The 14,315-nt window shown below is 40.4% G+C and overlaps 1 protein-coding gene across 5 annotated transcripts in view; it reads right to left on the bottom strand.

Moving 5' to 3' along the window:
- The window catches only part of LCLAT1 (lysocardiolipin acyltransferase 1), a 184,643-nt gene extending 172,134 nt beyond the window's left edge, over nt 1-12,509 (bottom strand). For 4 of the 5 annotated variants that reach the window (XM_065928948.1, XM_065928950.1, XM_065928949.1 and 1 more), the window contains exon 1: nt 12,360-12,509. The gene's annotated coding sequence lies outside the window, so the exon portion shown is untranslated. Of the gene's footprint in view, nt 1-6,004; nt 6,128-12,359 lie in introns of those variants that run through there. The other variant, XM_065928951.1, reaches the window with a different exon arrangement.
- Nucleotides 12,510-14,315: the final 1,806 nt, after the last annotated feature.

Here is a 14,315-nt window from a genome sequence, read left to right as displayed (position 1 = left end):
CCTTCCCAACCCAGGGATTGGACCCAGGTCTCCTGTACTGCAGGCAGATTCTTTATCGACTGAGCTACAAGGGAAGCCCTCAAAAAAAAAAGAAAAAAAAAAGCCCTCAAAAACCAGGAAAAGACATTACAAAAAACCCCCCCAAAAACCTATAGAGCAAAACATGAATATAATCACAAAAATCCTTAGTTCAATATCCAAGAATCAATGTAACCCACATACTAACAAACTGAAAAACCACATATTTACACAATCATACCAGTCTACACAGAAAAAATCATGTGATAAAAATCAATCCTGTTTTGGATGGAAAGGATATTAAGGGGTCTGGGACTGACATGCACACTGCTGCTATATTTAAAACGGACAACCAACAAGGACCTACTTAGAGCACATGGGATTCTGCTCAGTGTTATGTGGCAGCCTGGATAGGAGGGGAGTTTGGGGGAGAAGAGATACATGTATGTATATGGCTAAGTTCCTTCACTCTTCACCTGAAACTATCACCACATTGCTTGCTAATCAGCTATACTCCAATACAAAATAAAAAGTTTAAAAAAAAAAAAAAGCATTCTGTTGACTGTTATTTTAACTCCCTAACTGACCTACTCCTGTGTAATATAAGGGTAGCAAGTCAGCCACTTTTCAACTGTGTCTGTTCCCAACAATATAAACTGTTGTATGGTCACTGTCTGTGACATCATACATACCATAAACACCAATTCATTTAAAATAAAAATTTAATGAGTTGAGCTGTACAGAGGAAAAAAAAATTTTTTTAATAAACAAAATGAATAACCAGCAAGGACCCACTGTTTAGCACAAGAAACTCTGCTTAATATTATGTAAGAACCTAAATAGGAAAGAATTTGAAAAAGAATATACACATGTATAACTGAATCATTTTGCTATACACAACACTATCATCACAAAACTATCACAACACTGTTAATCAATTATACCCCAATATAAAATAAAAAGTTAAAAAAAGAGACCAGAAAACTTGGTAACAGCTATAATAATAATAATAATAAATAAATCCTGTTCAAGAGAAAAGCTCTCATAAAAACAAGGGAATACAGGAAACTTCCTCAACTAGATAATGAGCATCTATTTTTAAAAAACAGCAAACATTACTGCACATAATGATAAATGAATAAAATGAACACTGCATTCATTGCCTCTATTATTGAGAACAAGGATGTTCATTCTCACCACTCTTGTACAACACAGTACTGGAAAATCTACCCAATGCAAGAAGGCAAAAAAAGGCAACAAAAGCCATACAGAAAGAAGAAATAAACCTGTCCCTATTTGCAGATGACATGATGGTTTACATACACAATCCCAAAGGATCTGTCCCAAAATGTCTTAGAACCTCTGAAAGTGTGAATTCAGTAAGGTTGCAGATACAAGATAAACATACCAGAAAAGGCTCATTAATGTTGATGTTTGGTAGAAACCAACACAATACTGTAAAGTAATTATCCTTCAATTAAAAATAAACTTAAAAAAAGAAAGAAAATCAACTGCAAACTGCATTTCAATTGAAAAGACAACCTACAGAATAGAAGAAAACTTCTACAAATCATACAAAGGATAAAGGGCTTCTAACTGCAATATATGAAGAATTTGTATAACTCAGTAAAAAAAGACAATAAGCCAATTAAAAATGGGCAAAGTTGTATAAATCTTCATTATGTTGAATTGGTTCATAGTGCTTTTCAGGTCTACTATATCCTTCTACTTCTATGTATAGTCATTCTATTAATTTTTGAGCTTGATATTGAAACTCCAACTAAAAATCTTAATTTATCTCCTTAAATTGTAATATATAGTAGAACTACATGTAAATTTGCTCTGTATTTTCCAAGTCTCTTGCAAACATGTTATATTTTCATAATTTAAAAAATAACAGAGGAAAAAATGGGCAAAAGATCTGAATAGATATTCCCCAAAGAAAATATACAAATGCCTAATAACCACATGAAAAGATGACATCATTTGTCATCAGGGAAATGCAAGTGAAAACTGCAATGAGAGATCACCTCACTTCCAAGAGAATGTTTTCTTACAACTACTCTAGATTGAAGAAGCTAAACAGACATGAAAACACTTCTTTGATTGGATTCTTAATACAGAAATAAACATCTATAAAGGACAACTGAGGAAACATAGGTATGGATTGTATATTAAACAACAGTACTATATTATACTCTTGTTATGTATGACCTTGTTTTTAGAAGATATATGGTGAAGAATTTAGGAGTGAATTATTATGAAATATATTTTATTACAATAAAATATTGTATTTTATTGTAATAAAGATTTTTTTTTATTCTTTAAGAGATGTTTTATTACAAGAGAATGTTTTATTACAACTTCTCTAGAATGGTTATAATCAAAAAGATACTAGCAAGTGTTGGAGCAGGATGGAGAAACATGGAAACCCCCACACACTGCAAGGGGATTGTAAAATGGGAGAGTATGGAAAAGTCCTAAAAAGATTAAATACATAAGCTACCCTATGACCCAGAACAACTCCCAGGTATATACTCCCCCAAAGAAATTACAGCACAATTACACAAAAAAATTATGCAAAAACTTGTATATGAATGTCCATCAACTGATGAATGGATAAATAAAAAGTGGTGTATCCATACAATGGACTATTACTCGAACATAAAAAGGAATTAAGTATTGTTATATGCTACAACAGGGATGAACCTTTAAAACATTATGCTAAGAAGTGAAGGAAATGAGTTACAAAAGGCCATATATTGTGTAGTTCTACTTAAAGGAAATGCCTAGCATAGGCAGAAGGTAGATGAGTATTTGCCTAGGTCAAAGGTAGAAGAGGATGAAAGAAGATGAGGTGTCCCTGTTAATGGATACAGGGTTTCTTACTGAGGTGAAGAAAACGTTCTAAAATGAATTGTGGTAATAGTTGTACAATTCAATGAAAAAGTATTAAAAATCACTGACAAACAGATCCACGGCTGACCTCTTTGTTGAAACCAACAAGCTGATTCTAAAATTTGTAAGGCCTTACAAGGGACCCAGAAAAAACAACACAATTTTTAAAAAGAAAGTAGGAGATACTTCCCGTTTTCAAAACTTACCACAAAGCAACGATAATTAAGACAGTTTGGTATTAGCATCAGGATGGAAGAGAATTAAGAGTTCAATGTACCCACACAACTACCATATGGTATAGTAACTGCATTCCTGGGCATTTATTCCAATGAAATAAAATTTATGTTCACATAAAACCTGTACATGAATGTTCACTGCAGCTTTAGTGAAAACAGCCAAAAATTAGGAAAAAACCAAGATGTCCTTCAGTGGCTACATTATCAGGTAGCTCTATGGTAAAGAATCTGCCTGGCAACACAGGAGACACAGATTCCATCCTTGGGCCCAGAAGATCCCCTGGAGGAAAATTCCCTGGACAGAGGAGCCTGGTGGGCTACAGTCTCAGTTCAGTTCAGTTGCTCAGTTGTGTCTGACTCTTTGTGACCTCAAGGACTGGAGCATGCCAGGCTTCCTTGTCCATCACCGACTTCTGGAGCTTACTCAAACTCATGTCCATTGAGTCAGTGATGCCATCCAACCATCTCATCCTCTGTCGTCCCCTCCACCTCCCGCCCTCAGTCTTGCCCAGTATCAGGGTCTCTTTCAGTCAGTCAATTCTTCACATCAGTGTTACAGTCTACAGGGTCGCAAAGAGAGAGGCACAACTGAGCATGCACGCGCAATACCAAAAAATACTGAAAACTATACAGAAAGACTAAGCAAGAAAAAAGAATAAACTACTGAACAAATTTAAGTTGATACATAAAACAACTTGGATGAATGACCAGGGAATCATGCTAAGTGAAAAAAAGATAAATCTCCAAAGGTTACCCACTGTATAATTCCATTTAAGTAACATTCTTGCAATGACAGAATTCTAGAAATTGAGAACACATTAGTGATAGCCAGAGGTCAGAGAAAGGGATGCATAGCTGTCAAAGGACCATATAAGGAATCCGTGTGGGGAAGGTGTACAGTATCTTGGCTGTATCAATGTCAATATTCTGGTTGTAATACTGTACATTGGGAAAAACTGTATAAGGACATGGGGGATTTTTTGTATTATTTCTTAAAAATTGCATGTAATTCTACAATTATCTCAAAATAACAAGTCTTTTAGAAAACAAAAAAAGAATCCCTAAACTTGACTGTATAACAAATCCACATAAACACAGAATATTACTTTCTTCCAAAAGGTGGTACACAGACGGGAAACAAATATATAAAGAGAGAGAAGTTAATTCTAACTTTGACTTTAAGTAATTACTCTTCACCTTCAATACACAGATTAACAAATACCTTGGCTATATTATGACCCTCTCAAAAGATATCCACATAAGGTATTACTCCTTTGAACCTGTAAACATTACCTAAGCAGAAAAGGAAAAAAAAAAAAAAACTTTGTAGATATGATTAAATCTTTTAAAATGGAGGGATTATCCTGGAACATCATGCCTGTAAATCGCTTCAGTCGTGTCTGACTCTTTGTAACTCCATGGACTGTCAGACTCCTCTGTTCATGGAATTCTCCAGGCATGAAGACTGGAGCGGGTTGCCACGCTGTCCTCTGGGGGATCTTCCCAACCCAGGGATCAAACCTGAACCCGTGTCTCTTACATCTCTTGCACTGACAGGCAAGTTCTTTACCACTAGCGCCACCTGGGAAGCTGGACTATCATGGTGGACCCTAAATGCAATCACATATATTCTTTCAAAAAAGAGGCGGAAGGAGATCTGACCACAGACAGAACAGAAGGCAGTGACCACAGAGACAAGGAATGAGTGATGTGGCCACAAGCCAAGGAAAGCAGGTAGCCACCAGAGGCCAGAAGAGGCCAAGAGCAGAGGCTCCCCTAGAGCCTCTGGAGGTGGCAGAGACTGCACCTACTCAATTCTGTCTCCATCATCAAGCTCATAGTAACGGTTCAAAAATGTTCAGATTAAACAAATAAACATTTTGGTATTCAAGCCACTCCTGGTTACCATCATTCTTCTCCAAAACCCTCAAAAGTCAAATCATTATTTAAAGGCTACATAAATTAAAAAATAAATCTAATAAAAGTATTCATATTTGAAAAGGAAGGCAGAAATAAGAACCCAGACAAAGATGTCTTCCCCAAGATACTTAACATTCATGTGTGGAAAGAGCCACTGTCAGAGTTAAAAAAAAAAAAAAAACCCTTTCAGTCCACATTACTGGCCACATAGTGCCTAAGAATGGCTGCCACCACTCACACCTCTTCCCTCGTTGCATCTTTATTCCTGTCTCTTATCCATCATTTGCTTTGTGACACCAGTAGACGCTAGCTCACCACAGAAATAAGCTATCTCCCTGCTCCACAAGGTCTCAGGAGGGGGTTAACTTTCACTTACAAACATAAAAAGAAGATGATCTCCAATTGAAATGGAAAACTAAGGATAGCATAAGTCTGCTCCTCATCATCCCTAGAATAGTAATCTCCTTCCTGGGAGGAAGTGAGCATTGTACATGTGCAGAAACCTCAACTGTAACAGAGTTATAGCTAATAACGTGGTTAATCACTTCCAGTCAGATCTCACTGGTGGCTGCCCCTCAGGCTTCTGCCTCCCAGGTCATCACAGTAGGATACACCCACCGCTTGTCTTCACTGTCAGAGAGACCTAGGGAGAGGTGTAGCTCAGTAGCAATGCAGGAGATCCTGGTTCGATCCCTGGGTTTGGAAGATCCCCTGGAGAAGGAAATGGCAATCCATTCCAGTATTCTTGTCTGGAGAATCCCAGAGACAGAGGAATCTGGCAGGCTACACTCCATGGGGTCGCAAAGGCCAGACACGACTTAGCGACTAAACCACCACCACCACCAGGGAGAGATGTGATAAACACTGTCAAATCTGATGGTAGCTCACAAAGGCCTTTTTTGAGCTTTACCTTGCTGCTACAGGTAACTCACCAAAGGCTTTTCTTAGCTCCATCACGTTCAAGACATTCAAGACCCTGCAGCCAAAAGAATCACAACTCAGGGCTCATTCATTCTCCAACAGCAATCAGCAGGGATGTGGAAAAGCCACACAGTGACTTCTCTTAAACAGGCACATTTCATATTGATGAAAAAGAGATTTGATTAGAATTTTTCCCCTCAAAATTAAACAAAATACACATCAATTTATTTCCCATAACATATCTTGCATTTACCAAAACCTAGGTTACACTTGAAACTATGCATTAATTTTTAGGACAAGGAACTAATCAATTGGTACAGAGTTTGGAACATAACTTGGAGACCAAACTGTAAAACAGCATGATATAACAGTCTTAATTTTACATTTGCCTTTTACAAGACAATTATATAAAGACATTTTTGTAAAATAAAAAATAAAAAAAATCTAGATTTCATCATTTCCCTAGAGCCTCTCATACTCCCTTTATATTCCTTTAAAGCACCTTTCTCATTGTCATTCCTGCTAGTTTTCCTCATCAAAAGTTAACTGGTCTAACACTGCCAAACTCTCACTAGCACCTATTTTTAAATTAAAATATAAGAGAAATTGTACAAATCTTAGGTATGCTACTTGAATTTTTCATATACATACACCCATGCCATCTCAGGATACAGAACATTTCCAACATCCCAAAAGGTTCCCTCATGCCCCTTCTAGTCATTACCAACACCACCCCTTGGAGGAACCACTATTCTGACCTGGAAACAGTCATTACCTGTTTTTGAACTTTCATTTGAATGGAGTCATATAGTATTCAATCAATTATCTGGCTCATTAAGTCCATGAGATCCATCAATGTTGATGTGTACAGTAGTTCCTTCTCTTTTACTGCTTCTGTAATTTTTCATTATATAAATAAACCACAACTTATTCATCCATTCTACTGCCAATGTCCAGTTGGGTTTCATCTAATTTTTGGTTATCATGAATAAAGGTGCTATGAACATCCTTTTACTTTTGGGGGGAGGGGTAAAATATACATCTATTTCCCTTGGGTATATACTTAAGAATGAAAATGATGGGTCATGGGTAGGATTAGATACAGCCAGTTTTCCAAGATTACTGTACCATTTTACATTCCTATCAAAACATTTAAGAGATCCTGTGGCTCCACATCCTTGCCAAGAAAGCCACTGTCTTTCATTTTAGCCATTCCAGAAGGCAGACAGTAGTATCTCACTGTTGATTTTCATTATTGTATTAATTAATTTGCATTTCTCCACTGACTGATGTTGAACACTTCTCTATACGCATACTGGCCACACAGAGATTCTCTTTTACCAAGTGCCTATTCAAAACTTTTGTACGTTTTTAAATAAAACTGTCTTTTTCTTACTAAGTTTATATAATATACATACATCTGCCAGATGGATTGCCATTTTCTTCTTCCAATCTGTATTTTGCCCTTCATTCTCTTAATGTTATCTTTAGATGGAGAAAAATTCTCAATTTTAACAAAGTCTGAAGTCAGATTTGTCAATCATTGTTACAGTCATTGCCTTAAGTCTCTGTAAAGAAATCTGTGCCTACTCTACTGCAGGGAGCGGCCTGAACCAAAAGGCTGGCTCTGGGAGCTGCCTTGATCCTTCAAGGGTCTGTTCGCAGACATAGCTCTCTGTCCCGCCACCCCTCTCTGGAATTTATTATCTAAGTTAATCTTAAAGAATATTTGTAAGCCTTGAATGCACACATGACGCAGATGGATAAGCCTTTCACGACCACCCTTAAGATAAACGGGATGCCTTTGGCGTTATCAGAGAGTTCTGGTGATTGTTATCTCAAAGTGATGTTTATGGAAAAATATTTTCTCTTCTTAAGATTCTCTTCTTGGTTTAGTATAAATGTAACCCTGAGAAATAAAGAATCATCGCTGACTGCAGCGATCCTCTCGACCCCATCTGTTCTGTGTCTTTATTTCTTAGCCTAAAGGAACGCGTCGTGTTGCTCGCTGAAATCTTCCGGCTGGCCCGGCACTCTACTCAGTAGTCCTTTGATTTCTGCTTATGGTTTGAACAGTTCTTGGCCTTGCTCTGAATTCATGAATTCCTGCACCTTTGCAAGGTTTACAGTTTCACCATGTGGTTGATTTCAAATGCATTCATGTTATGTTGTTGGTGATAAGACAACTCTAGCATTATGGAAGTTTGAGCAGCTGTCAGTTTTACAACTAGAGAATTCATTTGTGACTACATTCGTAATATGACTTCTGTACAAATATATTAAAACATAATGTTAAAAAAGGGGGGGTGGGAAACACCCTCTAACACTTGTTATTCTAATATTTTACTTCAACCATACCTTCTTCCCATTCCCTTTGAGTGGCTTTCTTTCAATGGGTCACTTTACACTAGACCCTACCATCTTCAAGGATATAATTAAAAGTTCTGTAGTCTCAGAAATCAGAGGCCTAGAGGCTTCTGTTAAACCTGGTTCTGTTACACTTTATGTAACCCAGCACCTCAGAGGGTTTACAGGCTTCCCAAAACCCAGTAAGTAACAAAGAACTCCTTGCTCCATCCTTTTCCCTAAAATGTTTAACAGTACTTCGGATCTCTAACCACATGGTTACCCAAAACACCCCAAATATAACACCTTAGTCTTACCTTAACTCGCTCAGCAGGTGCTCCCCTCCCCGCCCCACTATTCTTCACACCCAGCCATCTTCCATTCTGTCCTCACAAAGTGTGCAGTGGACTCTGAACTTTGCTGTCACAGTTAACACCCTGCCTCACTCCCTCACCGTCTCCAGTCTGGAGCACGGAACCTGCCCTTAACTGGTTTCTTCCTTACATTCTGTCTTTGACCCTGCCATCACCAAAGTTCCCTTTACAGAGCATAAAGTTGGTCATGTTACTCATCCTTCTATAGGCCCCACTGCCAACAGGATAAAATCACTCTCTCAGCTGAGAATTCATAATCTGGCTACGACCTTTCCTGGCTTCTTTCTCACCAACTTTTGCAAAACTCTGGCTTGATTACTGGGCACTCATGCCCTCCCAACCCAATTTGACACTGCCTCCTCCTCTGCCTAAAGCTCTTTCCCCCTCTACCTTGCAATCAGCTCCCCTTCTTTCTTGCACAGGACCACAGCAGAAGCGACTGTTACCTCGTATGCGTTCCTGCAGCTCTCTGTACCCACCACAACAATACTGGAGTCCTTACCACCTGCATCAGTGAATCATACTTCTTTGTCTCACTCAGGGTCAGCAATTAATCTTTATGTCCCAAGGGCCTGGCAGGGCAGTTCCATGAAGGCTCAATGTAAGAATGAATGTCCCAGCCACTTTTATTCATGTTACCTTTTTTTAATAAACAGAGACTAGAAAAATACATCAAAGCAATGAATCTTAACACCTAACACAAATTATGTTGTAAAAGTCATCTGGCAAAGTATTCAAAAGAGTTTAATAAAAACTAAAACCTTCTTCAATTATTGATTTGTGTTTCCTCTTAGAAATCAGTAACAACCCTGTTTTAAAAATACTTTTAAAAATAATGGACATCAAAGGTGGGATGACTATATCACTTAACCAAAGTAACTGTAGTCATCACCATATAAATCACTACTGGATGCCAATGGAATGAATCAGTCATTATTTACACAACTAAAAGACCACACACAAAATTACTTCATTGAAAGCCTGTTCATATACAGCCCCTTAACAGATTAACGTCTGCATGTTACAGAAGATAGTATGCCCAGTGGCTAAGAACACAGCTTGGCACCATGACGCTAGTAGTGAAATTTGGGAAAGATAACTTAAAAGCTCAATGTGCCTCAGTTTCCTCATCTGTAAAACAAAGATGATAAAGTACTCACTTCACAATGTTGCTGACTGAGTGAGCCGGTATAAGGCTCCTGGAACAGTTTCTATGTCAACTGTCATCACAGTGCTTTTAACCTTTTTAAGCCCTTTTACCTATACTTTTTTTTTCTCCTCACAACAACACAGTGAGATTGCTTAGAGAGAAACGTGTTGTCCATGTCAAAGATAAGGTAATAAAGAAATAATGATTTCCCTAAGATATTTTCAGTGGCAGAGTAGGAACTAGAAACTGTGCCTAACTCCAGCCCAACACCAAATCTCCACAGATGCAGTGTGGAAGAAAGTCTCTTTTGGGTTTTTCCCCATTGTTTACCCTTGGTCCTCAGCAACATCAACAGCCTGACTAAGCACCTGGTGGAAAAGAAATGGACCATCATTCGCTCAAATTAGAACAAGGAAGACGCCTCATTTTCACAGTGCCTGATGCACAGCAGGCACCAAAGATAACAAATGAGAAGTGCCACTGTGTGCTCTCTCAATAACGGAACAAGGCACTCCACCAAATCAAGACTACTACCGAAAACAAAAATCACTTAACCTGCTTTTCTGTCACATGAAAGTATATTTCATGCAATGTACAATAGGAGCTTTTTTACAAACGGGGGAAAATTAATCTTTTTCTTTTACTCTCAAAAGATACAACAGTTTTGTAAAAAGGACTTTCGTCAAGACAGTTTTTTTTTTAAAACTAACCCAACCTAACTGTTAGGCACTGCCTTCTCCTTTGCCTAAAGCTCTTTCCCCCTCTACCTTGCAATCAGCTCCCTTTCTTGCACAGGACCACAGTAGAAGTGACTGTTACCTGGTATGCATTCCTGCAGCTCTCTGTACCCACCACAACTATACTTAAGTCCTTATCACCAGCATTAATGAATCAAATTTCTTTGTCTCACTCAGGATCAGCAATTATTTTTTATATCCCAAAGCCTTGGGATATAAACTGCTCTGTGGCAGAGCAGTTCCACAGTAGGCTTAATGAAAGAACCAGTGTTACCTTTTTATTATAAATAGAAACTAGAAAAATACATCAAAGCAATGAATCTTAATACCTAATACAAATTATGTTGTAAAAGTCATCTGGCAAAGTACTCTTTTGAAGAGTTTAATAAAAACTTAAAACCTTCTTCAATTAATTATTTGTGCTTCCTCCTCATATATCATGACAAGTCTTTGCTCAAATAAGGGACTGACAGGAATGGACAAAACTTCGTTTCTATAAGACCTGCACAGATAGTCTCTTTATTACATTCCTGAGCTTAAACTGAATGTCAGTCTGACACTGAGCAGGGCCCTGTGGGGCTCCTGGGCATGGAGGCCTTTTTGTTCCCCACTCCTTGTAGGCAAGACTCCGGTCTCCCATGACCTTCTCTTAGTTCCAAAGGGCAGGAGGAACAGCAAGGGAAACCACCTGACACAAAGATTAAAGGGAACAGAGAGACTCATCCAGATTAGGAGACTGACCTGCTGAGACCCTGTACACACCCTCATCTTGTTAGCAACACCCCCCCACCCGCCCTTTTGAAACTTATCAGAAGTAAACACAAGACTGTTACTGCCTTGATCCTTATCACATATTGCTGCCTGACTGTATAACCTCTCCTGCTAGCCTACTGTGCTCCTGCTTTGCCTCCTGGCAAAATAATAAAGCCACTCTTTCTTTCTCCTCCATAACTGTCTCCCTATTTCTGTTTGGCTTTGGTGCACAGAGAGCCAAGATTTTGGCAACAAATCCTCAATTGTACATGTATCCACGTGCACGTGGGATAGAGCTAAAGAACTTCGAAGGCAGGGGCAATGCCCCCGGGGAACCCACCCTAACCGAGAAAGTACAAGGAGGAAGAATGTCTCCCCAACACCTAAGCGCCCAAACTTTTTACTTCTTCTCTTCCAATGGAGAAGCAGGAGCTCAGACACTCGCCTTAACGATCGGACCTGACATCAGCCCCTCGTTAGGGCCTACCCTTCCTTTCGTGGCACTGCCATTCTGTCACCTACAGACAGGCGCCTGGAGGATACACAGATAAACCAGTTCCAGTCCCTATCTAAGCCTCGCACGTGGCGGCCACTTGGGACCTTTTGCATATCTGATTTAACAGTGACAGGCTGGACTGTGTTCGCAGTGGTGCAGCTCCTGGACCCGCCCAGGTCTGTAGCAGGGACGTGTTGGAGCTCTCTCTGTAAACACCGAGCAAAGCGGCCCATCGAGCCGGCCGAGCGACTCCGTGGCCCCCGACGCCTCCGCTAGCCTCCGGGAATCGCTTCCCCACGCCTCCTCTCATCCGAGCCGGTGGCACCGCCACCTGCATCCGGACCCCAATTCCCCGTTAAGTGACCGTTACAGGGGGCCGCATCCCCGGGAGGCCCGCGGTCCAGGGAAGAGACCATGGGACCGCTCCCCCTCCGCCAACCGGGGACACCCCGGCCACCGCCGCCATTTTCCCGGCGCCGGAACCCCCACCTGACGGTTCCAGCTTCTCACCTGTGGCCAGCAGAGGACTACGCGTGACGCAGTGGAGACCGCGTGTGTGAGCTTCAGAATCCGTGGGGGTCACAACCTGGGTGCAGAGCCCGCCGCTAATTCATCCCGAAGCAGGAGGCGTCGGGCCCGTCGCCCTAGTAATGCGTCCAGGCAGGCTTCATCCTGATTGGCTGTGAGCGCCATGACGCAGCGGCGTCCCCGGCTGCGTGGGAAGCCCGGGTCCCCGGAGCCCCGCCCCTGCCCCCGGCCTGGGGCTCCCCGGGGCCAGACACTGAGGGCTCCCTTAAAGGGACCACTTTCATTTCTCCATCTGGCCTCCAGAAGAAGAGTGACACAGAGAGCGAGGGGGTGTAGGGGCGAGTAGCAATAAGAAATAGGAAATCTGAAGGTCATTGTCCCTCTAACCCCTAGAGTTTCGGAGTGACGATAGAAATCTGGGGAGCTTTATTTATAAACTGTGTACTGTGGGAAAATGTGACCTAAAAATTGAGAACTGAGCTTTCCTGGAGGAACATACTGAGGACTTAAGCCCAGGAGGCAGCCTCTGATATAGCCCTGAGGAGCTGTTCAGAGAGATAAGGGAGGAGCCAGGATATTTAAGAACTTTTGCAACAAAAACTAGGTAGTGGGAATATTAAAAGATGACTGTTAGTTAAAAGCCAAACAGCTTAAATTAATGAAGTTAGCACTTTTCTACCTATGGGAAGATGCAAGAGTCTGGACTCACTGAAATAGTTCCTCTGACAGGCACCTTAACTATCTAGGTGGTGGGCGGGGGCGTTGGGGGAGTGGCTGATGGCCACAACATCCTGTCTTCACTGATATGGCTGGTGATATTCTTTGTCCACAAAGCCTAACCTACAGAGGCAGATCAGTAATAGAACCAGTCCTAGAATTCAGGTTCTTGACGCGCAGCACCAAGCTCTCCCTAGCAGAGGAAAACTTTACCTCCTCTGAGCATCCCTCTCAGAAGGCTTTCACTGCCACTTTCTGTCCTGGGACAAATGTTCCTTAACCTACTAAACTCTAAAGCTTCATGATAGTGGGGGCTGCAGTTAGGCCTTTTTTTCATTTCCTGCACAGTGCCTTCCTCCTGCTATTTTTCAACAAAGATTCACTTATTTAAAATCCTAAAAAGAATAAATTTAGCTACCCATCACACACTTAGCCACTTTATCTATGTTTATGTGTTTTGTTCATTTATTCATCAGGGTACAGAGGGGAAAGAAATTTTTTTCAAAATACAGAATTCCTGTCCTCACAAAATGTCTAGTGTAACAATAATGAACATCTCAGTTTGGGATGCATAGCTTCAATATAGCTAAATTATACTCCATTGGAGTTCCCTGGTGGACCAGTGGTCAGGACTTCGTTCTCTCACTGCTGAGGCCTGGGTTTGATCCCTGGTCAGAGAACTAAGATCCCACAAGCCACAGGGTGCCCCAAACAAACAAAAAATTATACTCCAAACTCTCTGTGAATCAAAAGTGTCCATGTCCTTTTTCTAAAATCAGCTTCACAAACTCTCCAGTTTTATTCAGAAATATTGAAATATTTCAAATGCTGAAATTGTGTTAGAAAATGAAGATTAAACAACAGAGGGAAACACCAATACAAAAGCCAGCTCTATCAATTACCCCTGTGACCTTAAGCCTCAGGTTTTTTTAATATAAGATTGCTAGAAAAAATATTATCTAAAGTCTTACCTCCTCTGCTCACCCCTACAAGTTTTTTAATTTGTTGTTATCAGAGGCCAGGGGGGGAATCGTGAAAGCCTTGGAGATGGATTTTTGAAAGAAGGGATTATATAATAGTTTACTTTGCATCTCTGTAAATCCTAGAATAAAAAGTGCCAACTGATGAAGAACTGACTTCTGACATCAAGTCAGAACATTACTGACTTGATGAATCATCCTAGTTTCTTCTCTATCTCACTTCCCTAGCCTTATGAGTTTT

Source organism: Muntiacus reevesi, chromosome 3 (genome assembly GCF_963930625.1).
Source record: "Muntiacus reevesi chromosome 3, mMunRee1.1, whole genome shotgun sequence".
Taxonomy (NCBI): Eukaryota; Metazoa; Chordata; class Mammalia; order Artiodactyla; family Cervidae; genus Muntiacus; species Muntiacus reevesi.
This window is presented reverse-complemented; position numbering and strand designations above follow the sequence as displayed.